The sequence below is a fragment of the Catharus ustulatus genome, unplaced genomic scaffold (genome assembly GCF_009819885.2).
Source record: "Catharus ustulatus isolate bCatUst1 unplaced genomic scaffold, bCatUst1.pri.v2 scaffold_99_arrow_ctg1, whole genome shotgun sequence".
Lineage (NCBI taxonomy): Eukaryota > Metazoa > Chordata > Aves > Passeriformes > Turdidae > Catharus > Catharus ustulatus.
In genome coordinates, this window is record NW_024879563.1 from 1 (window position 1) to 17,876 (window position 17,876).

The 17,876-nt window shown below is 45.1% G+C and overlaps 1 protein-coding gene across 1 annotated transcript in view; it reads right to left on the reverse strand.

Moving 5' to 3' along the window:
* Window positions 1-7,944: 7,944 nt before the first annotated feature.
* Window positions 7,945-17,876, reverse strand: part of CETN3 (centrin 3) — a 108,731-nt gene continuing 98,799 nt past the window's right edge. Inside the window, exon 11 of the transcript XR_004421031.2 lies at window positions 7,945-8,771. The gene's annotated coding sequence lies outside the window, so the exon portion shown is untranslated. The remainder of the gene's footprint in view (window positions 8,772-17,876) is intronic.

The following is a 17,876-nucleotide window of genomic DNA, read 5'->3' on the forward strand; positions in this document are numbered from 1 at the left end:
TTTTACCAAAAAGCTCTGATTTATCTTCATATGTAATATAAAATACAAAGTGTCTGACTGTGCTGCAACGTTTTCCAACTAGCAGACAATCTTATAGAAAACACAACTGTACTAAAATGACATTAAGGTTAAAACTCCAACAATTATCCTTCTCTCTTACACTTAATTTTACCAATCAACTTTTAAAACAATTTTACTATTTCTAAAGGACACAGAGCAAAACTAAAACTTGGAAATACATTTGGTTTTGCATATGCAATGTAACCTATTTAACAACAGGCAATCTTTCATTTTTGAGATTCAAGATCTGCGCAGATTGCAGTGTCACCTCCCAGCATTCCCCACAGTGAACCTCAAGTTCATGGGAATGACCAGTACTAATAATCCCTGAACTGTTTCCCACAACCAAATGACAGCAGTGATTCTTCAACCCTAGCTCTTTTCCTTAGAGCTGATTCAGTGGTAAATGTATGGCACTTCCTCTGAAGTGTTCCATGCTGCTTTTGATTTTTATCACCCAACCTTAGCATCAGAAGATGCATTTTCCTCGTAACTCATAGTCAAGTGCCTATATCAGAACACCATGGGTGGTAGGAAAATGAAGGTTTGGGGGTATTCTGGGAGACAACCAAGGCATTTACAGCAATTTCACGATTATAAGCCACACCATTTTGACTAAAGTTTTGGTCTGTACCCGGAAGTGCGGCTTGTATTCGGGAGCGGCTTATATATGAACGACGTTCAGACATTTTCAAACCTGGAAGTGAGAGCCCACAGCAGCCCCGAGCCGAGGTGGAGCCCACGTGGCCCCAGCGACAGGGTGGTGTTGCCAGTCTGAGCCCTTGATATTTCTCTGTATTCTTTTTGGTGTTTTCAGTCTTGTGTGGCTGTACGGCTCCTGGCTCCCCACCCACCCACATGGCTGAGGGGCTGCCCTGCTCCCTACCTGTCCGTGCAGCTGCCCTCCTCCCCACCCGCCTAAGTGGCTGCCCTGCTCTCCGCCCACCCAAGCAGCCGAGTGGCTCCCCGCCCACCCAAGCGGCTGCCCTGCTCCCCGCATGCCCGAGTGGCTGCCCTGTTCTCCGCCTGCCCGAGTGGCTGCCCGGCTGCACAGCCAAGTGGCTATTTAAAGGCAATGCAGATCCATTGGAAATGCTTTCAGAATGACCACACTATTGTTCATATATTTTTCCGCTCATAAATAAAACTTGCAGGGTATGCTACCGCAATTATTGTCTGTATCTTTTTTTGCTTGGAAATAATGTTTCCAAGGTCGGCACCTTCCAGTAAACCCCACAACCCTGCGATTCTGTTACTAATTGGCAACTTTGTGAACATTCGCTGGGAACGAAAATGCGGCTTATAATCAGGTGCGCCTTATATATTGACGAAGACCTAAACGTTGCCGACACCTGGACGTGCGGTTTACAATCAGGTGCGGTTCATAATTGTGAAATTATTGTACCTTATTACCATCTTTCTTCAGTGGAGGAGGAATAATGGTGGAACTTCCATGCAAAACATGGAGGAATTCTGTGTAAAACAATGGGTTCAAAGAAGCTTTGGGCATTTCTAAACCAGGATACTCTGCTGGACCCATTTTAGTTTTTAGACTTCTATACTCCTCAGCTTAGAACTCAGAAGAAATATCTATATCAAAGTGTATCTTCTGGCATGGTAGCAGTGAAGTGCTGTAAAAGCTAAACAGAGATTATTCAGGAGTCATTACTCAAATCTATGGTAGTTAATCTACAAATTTCTAAGTAAATCCACAGCATATTTAAAAATTCCTATTATTTTCCTTATCACTCTATTATGAAGCAAATAGCATAAAGAACTTAATCTTTCCACGTGTAAAAATGATCCTTAAAGACAACATAGATTTCTGAGTTTACTGTTCAATCTATTATAGCCTCAGGAGGAAAAAATCTGAACCAGAAAAACAATAATCTCTCCAGCAAGAAGACTTCAATGCTTAACAAGTGAATTGGAGCTCGCCTGTTCAGCCGTAGCTGAAAGTAAAATCAGTATGAAATTCTAACCTGAAAAGAGTTACACAAAACGTTAATATTGTCCTGATTGTGGCTTATTCTCACAAAATAGGGTGATGTTTGGCTACAGCAGGCTTTTTACTTGGGTAGAGAAAAAGGCACTAGTAGAAGAATCAGATTACCAGATTCAGATGTGGATTTCAAACCCCTTCTTTTCCCTTCCCAATCTCAGTTTTTCCAAGCAGTATTTTATCTTTAAATGAGGGCAAAACCCAGTGTCTTTAACTTCCTAACATTTTGCTCAGAAACTCTAGCAATGTATGATAGTCTGGTTAAGAACTGTTTATGCTGCAGCCATGCCAGAAAAGTAGTGCACCCTTGATCTTTCCATATGAGCTGTTACACAGAGAGCAAGTTTCACGGAGGGTTCCATGGCACAAAAGACATCATGATGCTGAAATAATTCTCCAAACAGCCAGACACATTCTCACTTCTACAAATGTCTGAGTAAACATCCACATCTGGTATTCTAATTTTTTTGTTGTTGATTTGTTTCAAATAATGAAAAATTACGAGTATTAGCTCTTGTACTGTGCCATTTAAAAATGATATCAGTGACTCAAACAAAGAGTTCTTGCTATGGATCTTGGTTGGAATTCATTCCCTGTATCAGGAGCACATCTTCAGCATGCTCTGTGCAGAATAGATTTGAAGTACAAGGGCTATTTTTTTATCACAATAGAAGCAGCTAAGAATAAGCTATTCAAAGATGACTATCAAAAAACCGGCATGTTTTTCAAAGTTCTGTGTAGCTGCATATTCAAATATCATTTTAATTTATACCAAGAAAAACATTTTTCATCCATTTTGAAATATCACTGAGGTTCTCATTCAAAGTGTAGGTATTCCATCTGGATAGTCAAAATGAGACAAATAAATCCTGAGCAAACAAATCAGACTTTTGCACCTCACTCTGCAAAGACAAATAGTAAAATTGCAAACAGTAGATAAATAGAAACATTCTAAAAAGCAAATTAATTGTTACCAGCAATGTAAGGCCAAGACAGTAAAGTGATTGCATTAAGAAGATTTATGGAGACCATAGATTTAATTATAGGGGCAGTTGTATAACTCGTTCTCACCTACTAGCAGCATTTTTGGTTCGCACAGATGGGCCATAGTGCTGTCTGTTTCCTTCATCTATCTTTTCTGTACCTCAGAAAAGGCAAATTACTGAAATTTGTAAGTATTCTGCTCAGCAAATCCCTCACGCTTACTTGTCAGTCTTCAATGTAGCAAGCTTTCTGCTGGCATAGAGGTGGAGACAATTTTCAAGTCTGTGAAAATCTCGTAAATTTCATTCCTTAATGATTATTATTCTGCAGTTGGCGAAGATTAAATGCAGCCTGTTCTGCCTGCTCATTCTCTGCTAGCAGCAGTAAGTGTCCTACATACTTAAACCACTTCTTGTGGACATATGGACAAAGACAAAGCTCATGCAGTAGGTTTAAAAAACAAGGAGTTTCAATTGTTTTGCCAAGAGTGTATAACGCTTTTCACTCACCATGAAATAATGAAGTTTGGGTGATGGCAGAGGACATGTACTGTACTTGGTCATGTTAATTGTACAAAGAAGGCCAAGAACTTGTGAGAAGTGTGGACTTGTTTCTCTGAGAGGAAAAATGAAACTGTTCACAGAAAACACACACACAAAATGAAAACAAAACAAACAAACAAAATAACCAACCAAAAAACAACACAAACCAAAAAAACACCCAACCAAACAAAACTCCCAAAATCAAACAAACTGCAAAACAAACAACACAAAAAAAACCCCAACAACAAAGTTTTGCAAATTCTATAAAATATGGCCCTGAAAATTTTCAATATAATTGTTCTTCACAAAATTAAATTAACCCTGCTTGCTGGAAGAATGTTATCTGTGCTCCCACTCAGGAGTCCCTGTTTCTATCATTCTGGTTATTCCTGTCAGTAATCAGTTTTCTGTAACCTGTATTTATATTCTCTCACCAAAAAAAAGCATTAAAAATATGTGTGGGCATTCAATCCTTGTAATACTTGCCTTGAAATTTTGGGCATATCATCACTGTCAGAAAATATTTTCTATTCTACGCCTCTGGCAAGTAAATAAAAGAGAGAAAATAGCCTAAGTGTTGTGCCATCTTCAGAACTTTATTCTTGGAGCAAAAATCTTGAATCATCAACGCATATCTGAAGTGAAAACTGCATATAGTTCCTTATTGGTCATAAAGAGCAAGAAGAGTAGAAAGCACAACATTCCTCTGCAACACTATGTAAATGGATAAACTAAATATCTGTCCTGACCATTTCTGATGTATTAAAAAAAGAATCTGAGTGCCTGTAAAAATAATGCCAGACAATGAATATATAGGATTCCTCAAATCACAATTTTATATCCTTTAAGTTAAGATGATGCATCTGGTACTTGTCATGACACCTTCCTTCATCTCTTCTGATCTACTTCTCAGCAAAGGTTAAAAGAAACAGTTTCTGCGTGGGGTCATGGCTTCTGACTTGCCCCACTCAGAAAGTTGGGTGTCATTTAAGGTACAGTAATTTCACAACTATAATTAAAATTCAAATTTTGGTCCAAATCTGGAAATGCTCCTTATAATCTGGATGTGCCTTATGTATGGACAAAGTTCAGAAATTTGCAAACCCAGAAGTGGGAGCCGTGGTCACCTCAAGCTGTGGCACCCCTGGTGCTGTGGGAGCCCTGTACCATGGCGCCACTGGCGCCGCGGAAACCCTGGACACGGGACTCCTGCGGCACCGGGGCTGCCGCGGCTCGGGACAGCCACGGCTCCCACTTCCGGGTTGGCTCGGGGTGGCCACGGCTCCCTCAGTGCCGGGGCCATGCGGGGCTCCCAGAGCAGCATGGGGCTCCCGGAGCGCAGGGGCGGCACAGGGCTCCTGCAGCGTGAGGGCGGCGAGGGGCTACTGGAGTGGCATGGGACTCGTGGAGTGTGAGGGCGGTCGCGGCTCCCACTTCTGGGTTGGCTCAGGATGGCCGCAGCTCCCACTTCCAGATTGGCTCAGGGTGGCCAGGGTTCCCACAGTGCTGAGGCCGCACGGGGCTTTCAGAGCGGCACGAGGCTCCCGGGACACGGGGGCAGCGCACTGCTCCTGGAGAAGAACAGGGCTCCCAGAGAACAGGGGCGGTGCAGGCATTCTGGAGGGGCACGGGGTTTCCAGAGGGCAGGTTGGCACGGGGCTCCCGAAGTGGCAACGGACACCTGGAGTGTAGGGGCGGCATGGGGTTCCTGGAGTACAGGGACCACGTGGGGTTCCTGGAGTGGCATGGGACTCCTAGAGCACGATGGCGCGTCCACAACTCCCACTTCTGGGTTGGTCAGGGGTGGCCGCGTCTCCTACTTCTGGATTGGTTCGGACTTGCTAGGGCTCCCGAAGTTCCAGGACGGAGTGAGGTTCCCGGAGTGGCACATGGCTCCCGGAGGAGGCAGAGGCATGGGACTTCTGGAGCAGCACTGGGCTCCTGGAGCGCAGGGCCAGCGCATGCCTCCTGGAGCATGAAGGCGGCCCAGGGATCCCAGAGTGGCACGGGGTTCCCGGAGTGGAACCGGACTCCTGGACTGCAGGGACGAGGCCACGGCTCCCACTTCCAGATTAGCTTGAGGTGGCTGCCGCTCCTACATCCAGATTGGCTTAGGGTCTCCGAGGCTCCGGAGGTGCCGAGTTGGAGCGTGGCTCCCAGAGTGGCACAGCGCTCCCGGAGCAGGCAGCGGCGCGGGGCTCCCAGAGTGGCACAGTGCTCCTGGAGCAGTGGGGTGGCGGAGTGTTCCCAGGGCGGTACAAGGCTCACGGAGTGCGGGGGTGGCACGGGGCTCCCAGAGCATGGGGTGTTCGCGAGGCTCCCGGAGTGGCACGGGACTCCCAGATAGCTGGGGCCTCGTGGTGCTCTCGAAGCGGCACCGGACACCCAGAGGATGGGGGCAGCGTGGAACATAAGGAGTGGAAATAAACTCTCGGAACACAGGGGTACACCCACTGCTCCCACTTCCAGGTTGGTCTGGGGTGGCCACAGCGCTTATTTCTGGATTGGCTCAGAGTCACCTGGGCTCCCGGGGTGCCTGGGTGGTAGGGGGCTCCCAGAGCACAGGGATGGCTCGGGGTTCCCAGAGCAGCATAGGGCTCCAGGAGCACAGCAGCACTGCGTGGATTCTTCATGCACGTCGAGTTTTATGAGTGAAAAGTTACCGCGGTTATCGGAGAGCTCTGGACCCTTTCCCCCCTTTTCGTTTGTGGCTTCTGGTTTTAGTTCGGGTTCCTGAACAGTGCTGGGGAGTTCCCCGCTCCCACCAGGTTGCTGAAATCAGCGAGGCGCTTCCTGGACAGAAAGTAGGTCCCCTCCGAATCCCAAATCAGGATCACATCAGGGTCATCAGATTGTTGTAGATAATAACCGAATCAAGTTGAATTAAATAGCAAAACAGCAATTTTTATTTTTGCGACCGAAAATACGGTCCTGGGAAGCCACAAGCGAAAACACGACAGCGCCCAGCCCGGGGTCGGCACTGGGTGGACACACACGCTGATCTGATCTCTACCGCATCAGATCCCCCTGTGTCCACAACCTGCCGTCGCAGAGAGTCCAGCTTTATACAGCTTTTCCTGGTCTGAGGCGAGAATTTCCTTTGTTTCTGCTGCAGATTCTCATATTTAGATTAAATCTTTTTTCTGGTGCTGCTCTGGACAAAGGTCTTTCCTGCATGTTGATGAAGGCTGTTTCTGCTCTGCATTGATGCGTAATTTTCCTTGGGAGTGCTTATGGGAACTAGCGGAGATGATCTGATGTGTGGTACTTAACAGGTCCTTCTCCCATCCGTTGTGGAGATCGCTGAGCTAGGTCTTGTTGATATGCTAATTACGGCCGTTGTCTATGGCCCCAGGTGCTTGGTGTTTTAAGGTTCTTTTTACTTTATTTTATTTCATACAATCCTTTTATATAAACACGAATTATAACATATGTCACAATCCCTCCCCTTCTATATAACCAAATTAATTCGTGTTCCCCTCTCAGTTTTCTTCAGACTCATCACTGCTATCCCATTTCTCTATTGACTCTTCTCGATAATTTACGTAAGAGCGTTTATTTTTCCTTATTTGTTTTTCAAATTTTGCAAGTGCCTCTACTGCACTAGTATCTACCTCCCGTTCTTCCAATTTCAGCAATTTGGATGCCTTGCCATTCGCTCTCCCAGATGCAATTTCTGGATCCATGGGCATAGTAGCTATTTGCATGCTCTGCACCACTAAGTGTATTAATCTGATGAAACAAAGTATCAAGCATGGTGGGAAGATGACTCCAGCTACTGATCACCATGATCCCAAGAATAATTGTTCCTACTAATATGTCTGGAGAATGAAATTTTACTTCTGGGCAGGGACATGTGCCACCCTTTTTATTTTTGTAGCAAGATGTCTTATAGTTTCTTTATAATCAATTTCAATACAACATTTTGTTTTAAGGTTATTTGATCTATTTTGCTTTTAGGCTCTATGTTTTCCTTGTTTCTGGAAAAACAAAAAGTGTTATTGAATTGGGCACAAACCCATTCATCATCTTTTTTTAAGTAGGTTGATGATGATTGGTTTACTATCTGAGATCAATCTATTCTCAAACTTAAGATTTTTGCCCACCCAATATGTTTTCCCTTCCATGACACACATATCTAATCGGGTATTGTCATAGCATAACTTATTTACCCGAAAATAGGCCACAAATAAAGACTCCATTTTTCCCTTTATCCCCACCGAGCGATTACATTGTCCACGAGTGGGAAGAGGTGTTTGATTGGCATTTCTCTTCTGGATATTGTGAGCAAATGTCTCTGACTGCCCTTTCCCATGTCTTGCCTTGAGATCATAGTATATCTTTTTTTTTTTTTTCCCCATTTACACTTCACATACTGAGTGCCGTTAAAGGTACAGTACTCCTCCTTTCCTTTATGGGTGCAGTTGGCCAGGGCAGAGTGAATAGGGGTGCTAATTAGTGGGCATCCCCCACACTCATTGCTACGGCTTTTTGCGCAGAGTTCGCAGAATTCCTTGGGTATGCGTTAATCAGTGGGAACATGACTAGGCTCAGGCTCACCTGGATTCCCCACAGATGTACTTCTCTGCCTCTGCCTACGCCCACTAGTTTGCTGCTAGCGGCGAGGGAAACCATCTTCTTGGCAGCAGAGGTATTCTTCAGGGGACCAAAGCAAAGTCTGAGCTGCATGTTGCCTCTTAAAGACATACCACTTTAATAATTTTATTGTGTCTGTCCAACAAGGTATTTTATTTGTTCTCTGGTACTCTTAAAATTTCAGTTTTGCAATTTAGTTTCCTACTAATCTCGTGTTGGTAAATTGCTCTACAGAATTTAGTTCAACAATATTCAATTCAGTGGCAAGTACTAGAATTCGGTCAGAGACAGCTCTTTTCAAAACACTTAGTACAGAGCCCTCCAGGTTGGACTCCCCCTGTACACAATGTGTAACCCAAACCCCACGACAGATCTGGCACCTGAAATGAACAAAAGGAAAACACCAGCACCCAGAAGCTATACACCATATTTGATCTAGGTTGTTCATCGGCTTGTTCGGCGCAATTTTATCTTGAGGTCTTCAGGGGAGGAAGCCACTTTCCACTTGGGTGTTTCTTCAGTTGTCTCTATCCTCTTCATTCTGGAGGCGTGTGTCCAGCCTTTTTCTGCTGTCCGGACTGCTGTGTCTGTGGTTAAAAGGACAAGAAAAAGACCTTCCCAGAGAAGAGAGATAAAAACTTCATGTCTTGATAAAACTTTTCTACTTTTACACAGACACTACATTCTCTCCCAGGTCCAAACATCTTATTTCTGACCTTTGCCCCACCAGATCTTTTCCTGGGCCATCTTACTTTACTAAAACATACATCTCTTCTTAACTTAAACAGGTTAAAGAAAAGGAAAAACCAAAGCACAGGCTTTTGAGAAGGGAAAATTCACACACCAACAGCTCCTGTAAAAACTTTAGCTCTACAACTTGCTTTGCACCTGCCACACATCACATCCAGACAGTTCTGGATTTAAGATGAAATTCCTTCAGGATGGTGGGAGGAAGTAGACACAGAGCAGAATGCTCTTTTCTACATCCTTTTCACACATATCAAAAACAACTGCAACTTCATTGGTTTAGGAATAGCTACACATGTGAAACACTCCTAAGAACATCTTAATTCAGCTTTTGTTAATGAACAAAGTTAATTCAATTAGACTATATTAGAAATCCAAGTGTCCCACTGGCTCTGACAGTCCTGGGGAGTACAGGGACACTAGTGTCACTACCAGCATTGCACACACAGCTCCAGAGGACTGGGAAGAGCTGCTGGACTGGGACCTTGCACTCACACAGCACCTGGGAATGAGGTTTCATCCCCACACTTGGCCACAGTGGAGTGGCACTATCGCTTTTCATTTTAAATACCAGGACATTTCCGAGCACCATCCGTGAGGACGCCCCTCTCCTCAAAAGGGGCTGAGTTTTTCTGAGAGGAGCAAAATAAAACAGTAACACCCTTTCCAGCTGCTCTACTCACAACCTTAAATCACTTCAGCGCTCTCCCTGAGCATAAAGCACCAGCACACATTCCTGGGAAGGACCGGGTCTCTCTCTCTTTTCTTTCAGGCATTTCTCTTTATGCCTGCCGGGGAGCAGGATTGATTCACAGAGAACAGTACACATGAGAAGCGTGAACTCCACATCATCTCCCCAGATTGCCTCAACCACTCTCCCAAGCACTCAAAATTCCAACATAGAACAAAGGAATCTTTCTCTTCCCCCTTTCTTCCATCTCCTCATCACACTCTTCAATGTTCCGTTAAATACTTTCCCTGTAAATTACAAACACAATCAGAAACTCATGCTTTTTAAACTCATTTCATACATTCAGCAAACTTTCACGACTTTTTCTGTATTACTCTCATTTTCTAGCAGAATTCACAAGAAAACAGAAGCTTACAATTTGCATTTCCCAGATATTTCTCTACCCTTGTTCTCTCTCTATCAGACACTGTATTTTAGGGCCAGTCTCTGTCCTGTTACAGTCTAAACACAGCTCCTCCCCCACCAGTGCTCCCAGCAGCACGGCCCGGCAGCAGCATGGGCAGCAGCACAGGGCCAGGGCATCCCGCAGCCTCACAGGGACCAGCGGCCAGGCCGCTCCTGCTCAGACGCTGAGTCCGCGGGGCCTTTCAGCCCCCACAGGCCACGCTCCCGGACCTGCACCTCCGCGCTCGGTCTGGCTGCTTAACACACAGACACCACTCGCCCCCCCCGCCGCTGTCGATACACGCTCCCAATCGCCTTCACTGCCCACCCGCACTCGCTCTGGGAGTGGAAGACACAGGGGACTCGCAGCTGCTCCCTCCGTTCCCTAAATCTTTATGCAATAAGGGATTAATTTTTTTTAGACTTACTTTTTCTTATCGGGACTCCCCTCCCAGTGTTCTATCATCCAACCCAGTGGGTTGTCCCTTGTTATTTCGGGCAACTTACCTTTTTTTCTTTTTCAGTTTCTCCGGGGTTTTTCTCCGGGGTTTGCTCTTTTTCTGTCCCATTTCTTTTACAAAAAAATCTCAAGCTACCTTAGTATATCTTCTTACCGTGTTTCACGCTGCGACCTTCCGAATCTGAGGAGTATTGAACTGCAGTTTAAACTTTATATATTTCAATTTTTCCAATCTACTCACCTCACACAGAGAACCGTTCCGTGGAGCTTTTCGAAAGGAGACGAGCTCTCTTTTCCTGGGCTTGAACTAGCCCCTGGACCAAGAGGTTTACCAGTTTTCCAAATCCTAGGAAACGTACCTCCCTCCCGATCCCCCCGTGACCGACCCCCAAAACATCTTTAGTTTTAAGCTTGACACATGAGAAAGAGTTTTTACACGTAACGTTCGCTTCCCCCTCAACCGACCACGTCCCTCGCGGGATGGTGGAACTGCGATTTCGGGGTCCGCACACGCTTCGTGATAAATCACGTCTCACCCACGCGCTCAGTCACACCTCACTCAACCACGCAATACTTAAGGTTCCTTTTCCTGCATGGATTCTTCGTGCAAGTCAAGTTTTATGAGTGAAAAGTTGCCACGGTTATCCGAGAGCTCTGGGCCCGTTTCCCCCCTTTTCGTTTGTGGCTTCTGGTTTTAGTTCGGGTTCCCGAATGGTTCTAGGGAGTTCCCCACTCCCGCCAGGTCGCTGAAATCAGCGAGGCGCCTCCTGGACAGAAAGTAGGTCCCTCCCGAACCCCAAATCAGGATCACGTCGGGGTCACCAAATTGTTATAGATAATAACCGAATCAAGTCGAATTAAATAGCAAAACAGCAATTTTTATTTTTGCGACCGAAAATGCGGTCTTGGGAAGCCACAAGCGAAAACACAACAGCGCCGAGCCGGGGTCGGCACTGGGTGGACACACACGCTGATCTGATCTCTACCGCATCAGATCCCCCTGTATTCACAACCTGCCATCGCAGAGAGTCCAGCTTTATACAGCTTTTCCTGGTCTGAGGCGAGAATTTCCTTTGTTTCTGCTGCAGATTCTCATATTTAGATTAAATCTTTTTTCTGGTGCTGCCCTGGACAAAGGTCTTTCCTGCATGTTGATGAAGGCTGTTTCTGCTCTGCATTGATGTGTAATTTTCCTTGGGAGTGCTTACGGGAACCATCGGAGGTGATCGGTTGTCTGATATGTGGTACTTAACAGGTCCTTTTCCAGTCCGTTGTGGAGATCGCCAGGCTAGGTCTGTTGATATGCTAATTACGGCCGTTGTCTATGGCCCCAGGTGCTTGGTGTTTTAAGGTTCTTTTTACTTTATTTTATTTCATACAATCCTTTTATATAAACACGAATTATAACATATATCACAGGGGCTAGTTCAAGCCCAGGAAAAGAGAGCTCGCCTCCTTTCGAAAAGCTCCACGGAACGGTTCTCTGTGTGAGGTGAGTAGATTGAAAAAAAAAAATAAATAAAAATTGAAATAATTTAAGTTTATACTGCAGTTCAATACTTCTCAGATTCGGAAGGTCCCAGCGTGAAACACGGAAAAAGGTATACTAAGTTAGCTTGAGATTTTTTATTCTTGTCTGCAAAGAAATGGGACAGAAAAAGAGCAAACTCCAGGGAAAAACCCTGGATATACTGAAAAAGATAAAAAAAGGTAAGTTACCCGAGATCCCACAAGACAGCCCGCTGGGTTGGATGATAGAATATTGGGAAAGGAGCCCCGATAGAAGAAATAAATCTAAGGAAAAGTTGATTCACTATTGCATGGAGATTTGGGGGGGCAAGGAGATCAGGGAGCACGTAATTTGGCCTGTTTTTGGTACGTTCGAGAGATGGGTTTGCCTGGCTTTAATCAGCCACGTGAGCGAAAAATACCCTCAGGTAAGAGAGGAGAGAGATTATGCCAAATTATGGATGCACACCAGTACTGGGTTATATCCGGTCAAAACTTGCAAGGATGCTGCATCTCCAGGTAAGGTATGGGAACCCCTTGATAGTCTGCCACCTCCATACCTAAATCCCCCACCCCAACCTCTCCCTGCCTCAGCACCCCAACCCCTCCCGGCTCCGGCACCTTTTCCCGCACACACGGATTTCCTGTGCCAATCCGTGCCAGCTGAGGCAGCCCTGAGAGTCCCGCCCTCCCAGGAGCAGGTACCCGCGGCAGCACTCCCTCCCCCCCCTCCCCCTCCTCCTCCTGCTCCTCCCGAACACAAAGGAACAATCCCTGCCGCGGGGAAAATCGGGTCCCCACCAGCCAGCAGGACAAGGCACAAAATGAGGAAGGTATGTAATGACGATAGTGAGGAAGAAGAAGACAGATGTAAAATCCTCCCTTTGAGGGAGGTACCTACCGCCCCGGGAATTATTGGATTTGTGCATGTACCAATAAATACTGGGGATGTAAGAGCCTTTAAGAGGGAAATGGGTAATCTGATGGATGACCCAATAGGGGTCGCTGACCTCTTGGACGAATTTTTAGGGACCAGCATATACACATATGATGATATTAATGCGATATTAAGGTCGTTGTTTAGTATCGAGGAACGAGAAATGATTAGGCAAGCAGCAATTCGGGATTGGGAGCGCAGAAACCCACTGGGAGGGCAAGGGGACCAGAGGTGGCCCAGCGTGAGACCGTCATGGAACGCTCAGACGGAAGAAGGCAGGCTAAGAATGATAGAACTAAGAAGCATGGTGATACAAGGCGTGCGGGAGGCGGTGCCAAAAGGGCAGAATTTGAGTAAAGCGCTGGGGGAATGTCAGAAGAAGGAGTCCACAGCTGAGTGGCTGGAGAGATTGAGAAAAAGTATCCGAATGTATTCAGGGACAGATCCTGACTCCCCTATAGGAGAAATCCTCCTGAAAACTCAGTTTGTTGCAAAATCGTGGGAGAATATACGGAGGAAACTTGAGAAGATAGAGGGTTGGCAGGAGAAGGGGTTGCAGGAGTTATTAAAGGAGGTCCAGAGGGTTTATATGAAAAGGGAAGTAGAGCAACAGAAGACAAACGCGAAAGTGTTAGTGGCCGCAGTGAGAGAAGCCCAGAAAGAGGAGCAGACCCAAGGCAACCCGAGACCGGCGCCGAATCAGCAGTCCCAGAAGAAGCGAAGCCCCGCCCAGAAGAAACAGGCAGCCGGCCAGGGAGAAGCGCCCGAGTGCTTTTACTGCAAGAAAAGGGGGCGTTTCAAAAGGGACTGTAAAAAGCGAATAAAAGATGAGAGGATGTTTCTGGAGGATTAGAGGTGTCAGGGGCTCTTTCACTTAGGGTCCAGAACATCCCAGGAGCCCCTGGTAAAGCTAAGAATAGGACCCCAGAAAATAATTTTGGTATTTTTAGTAGACTCTGGTGCAGAGTGTAGCACTGTTCAGCAGTTGCCTTCAGGATGTGTAAAAAGCAAAGAAACTGTGAAGGTTATTGGAGCAAAGGGGGAACCTTTTGAAGTGTCAGTCATTAAAGATGTTGACATAGAATCGGAAAATAGGTTTTGTTTAGGAAATCTGCTATTAGTAGAAGAAGCTGATTATAATTTATTGGGGAGGGATTTGATGGTATCATTAGAGATAAGCTTGATTGTGGAAGGCTCCAGGCTTATGGTGCGTTTATTTAGATTAACAATAGAAGATGAAAAAAAGATTGATTCAAGAGTTTGGTACAAGCAAGGGGAGGTAGGGAAATTAGAAATTGAACCAATACATATAGAAATTGATAAACCGGAAGAGCCCATTAGAATCAAACAGTATCCCATCCCTATGGAAGGAAGAAAGGGGTTGAAACCTGTCATAGAGGACCTCCTAGACAAAGGAACTTTGGAACCTTGTATGTCCAGGCATAACACTCCTATCCTAGCAGTCCGGAAAGCTGATGGTAGCTACAGGTTAGTCCAAGATCTTAGAGCAGTAAACATGAGAACTAAGACCTTGTTTCCCACAGTCCCAAACCCATATACTCTATTAAATAAAGTTTCTCCAGAAGACACATGGTATAGTGTAATAGATTTAAAGGATGTATTTTGGTCTTGTCCTCTGGCTGAGGACAGTAGGGACTATTTTGCCTTTCAATGGGAGGACCCAGACACCAATCGTAAGCAACAATACAGATGGACCTCCTTGCCTCAGGGATTTGTGGACTCACCCAACCTGTTTGGTCAGGCCCTGGAACAGCTACTAAGTCAATTTGTGCCGGGGGAAGGGACTAAATTGCTACAATATGTAGACGATTTATTGGTGGCCGGTCAAAAGGAAGAGGACGTCAGAACAACCTCTATAAAGTTGCTAAATTTTTTAGGAGAAAAAGGATTAAAGGTCTCTAAATCAAAGCTACAGTTTGTTGAACCAGAGGTTAAATATTTAGGGCATTGGTTAGTAAAGGGAAGGAAGAAACTGGACCCAGAAAGGATAGCAGGGATTACATCTTTACCCTCCCCACGGACAAAAAGGGAGGTAAGGCAATTATTGGGACTCCTGGGCTATTGCAGGCAGTGGATTGAGGGGTATAGTGAAAAAGTAAAGTTCTTATATGAGAAATTGACTACGGATAAGGTAAAGTGGACAGAACAAGATGAGGGGGAATTCGAAGAGGTGAAAAAAACTCTCCTAACTGCTCCCGTGTTAAACCTCCCAGATGTTAAAAGGCCATTTCAGTTGTTTGTGGATGTTAATAACCATACTGCCTACGGGGTTTTAACACAGGAGTGGGCAGGAACTAGGAAGCCAGTGGGGTATGTGTCAAAGCTTCTGGACCCGGTAAGCAGGGGTTGGCCCACTTGCCTACAAGCGATTGTAGCAGTAGCACTGTTAGTAGAAGAAACAAAGAAAGTAACATTTGGGGCCTCACTGGTGGTGTATACTCCACATGATGTAAGGAGTATACTGCAGCAAAAAGCGGACAAATGGCTCACGGATGCTAGGCTGTTAAAATATGAGGTTATACTAATAAATTCACATGATTTAGAACTACGGACAACCACTGCAGTAAATCCAGCACAATTTTTGTATGGGGAAGCATCGGAGGGACCAACCCATAAGTGTGCTGAAATAGTAGAATTACAGACAAAAATCCGAACGGACTTAGAGGAAGAAGAACTCGAAGAAGGGGAAAAATGGTTTGTGGATGGTTCAGCAAGAGTGGTAGAGGGAAAAAGAAAATCAGGATATGCAATCATAGACGGGAAAACAGGAGAAGTAGTTGAATCAGGACCCTTAAATGTGAGTTGGTCAGCTCAGGCATGTGAATTGTATGCAGTTTTACGAGCATTAAAAAGACTAAAAGGAAAGAGAGGAACAATATTTACAGATTCAAAATATGCCTTCGGGGTGGTACATACTTTTGGGAAAATTTGGGAAGAGAGAGGACTAATAAATACTCGGGGACGGGGACTGGTCCATGGAGAAATAATAAAACAAATTCTAGAGGCTGTCCGAGAGCCAGAAGCAATTGCAGTCGTGCATATGAAGGGACATCAAACAGGAATACAATTTCGGATCAGAGGAAACAATTTAGCGGATAAGGAAGCGAAAAATGCAGCACTACTAACAGTAAGTACCCCAGAATTTGGGGAAAGTGGGACTCAGGGATATCCCCCTTGTCCCTCCCAAAAAGAGATTGAAGAATACAAAAAGATAGGAGGTATATTAGAAGAAGGTAAGTGGAAATTACCAGATGGGAGGGAATTAATATCTAAGGATCATACCAGAACAATTCTAAAGAGACTACATTTGCAAACACATTGGGGATCACAGGCTCTGGCAGAACAATTTCTGAGATTCTTTGGGTGTAAGGGGATTTATGAATTAGCTAAACAAGAAGTGCAGGGGTGCCTGATATGCAAAAAGGTTAACAAAGCCAGGACACGACAGGTAATTTGGGGTAGTCGCCCTATGGCCTATCGTCCATTTGAAAGAATCCAGGTGGATTTCACTGAATTACCAAAGGTTGGGAGGTATAAATTCTTGTTAGTACTAGTAGACAAATTAACTCATTGGGTAGAAGCTTACCCATGCTCAAGGGCTACAACCCAGACAGTATCTAAATTCCGTCTGGAAGAAATCATCCCCCGGTATGGTATAATCAACTATATAGACTCAGACCAAGGAACACATTTCACCTCAAAGGTTATTAAACAACTGGCTGAAGCCCTAGGAATTCGGTGGGAATATCATACACCATGGTATCCCCAGAGTTCTGGACAAGTTGAGAGAATGAATCAGACTTTAAAGGCGCAACTATCAAAATTAATAATAGAAACAAAAATGTCCTGGCCAAAATGCCTCCCCTTAGCATTACTAAATATTAGGACAATGCCTCACTCTGAGACAGGGCTATCTCCTTTTGAAATGTTATATGAGATGCTGTATGATCATGGGATGCCAGTAGGACATCCAAAAATAGAAGATGGACAAATACAACCCTACCTAATAACAATAAATAAAAATTTGCAGGAATTGCGAAAACAGGGAATTGTCACACAAAATGCTCCTTTGGGGTTCGCCATACACAAAATACAGCCGGGAGATCGGGTCCTCATTAAAACCTGGAAAGAGGTTTCTCTTTCTCCTCACTGGGAAGATCCTTTTCTTGTCCTTTTAACCACAGACACAGCAGTCCGGACAGCAGAAAAAGGCTGGACACACGCCTCCAGAGTAAAGAGGATAGAGACAACTGAGGAAACACCCAAGTGGAAAGTGGCTTCCTTCCCTGGAGACCTCAAGATAAAATTGCGCTGAACAAACCGATGAACAACCTAGATCAAACACGGTGTATAGCTTCCGGGTGCAGGTGTTTTCCTTTTGTTCATTTCAGGTGCCAGATCTGTCGTGGGGTTTGGGTTACACATTGTGTACAGGGGGAGTCCAACCTGGAGGGCTCTGTACTAAGTGTAAGTGTTTTGAAAAGAGCTGTCTCTGACTGACCAAATTCTAGTACTTGCCACTGAATTGGATATTGTTGAGCTAGATTCTGTAGAGCGGTTTCTCTTATACCAACACGGGATTAGTGGGATACTAAATTGCAGAACTGAAATTTTAAGAGTACCAGAGAACAAATAAGGTACCTTGTTGGACGGACACGATAAAATTATTGAAGTGGGATGTCTTTAAGAGGCAACATGCAGCTCGGACTTTGCTTTGGTCCCCTGAAGAATACCTCTGCTGCCAAGAAGATGGTTTCCCTCGCCGCTAGCAGCAAACTAGTGGGCGTAGGTAGAGGCAGAGAGGTACGCCTGTGGGGAATCCTGGTGAGCCTGAGCCTAGTCATATTCCCACCTATTAATGCATACCCAAGGAACTCTACAAG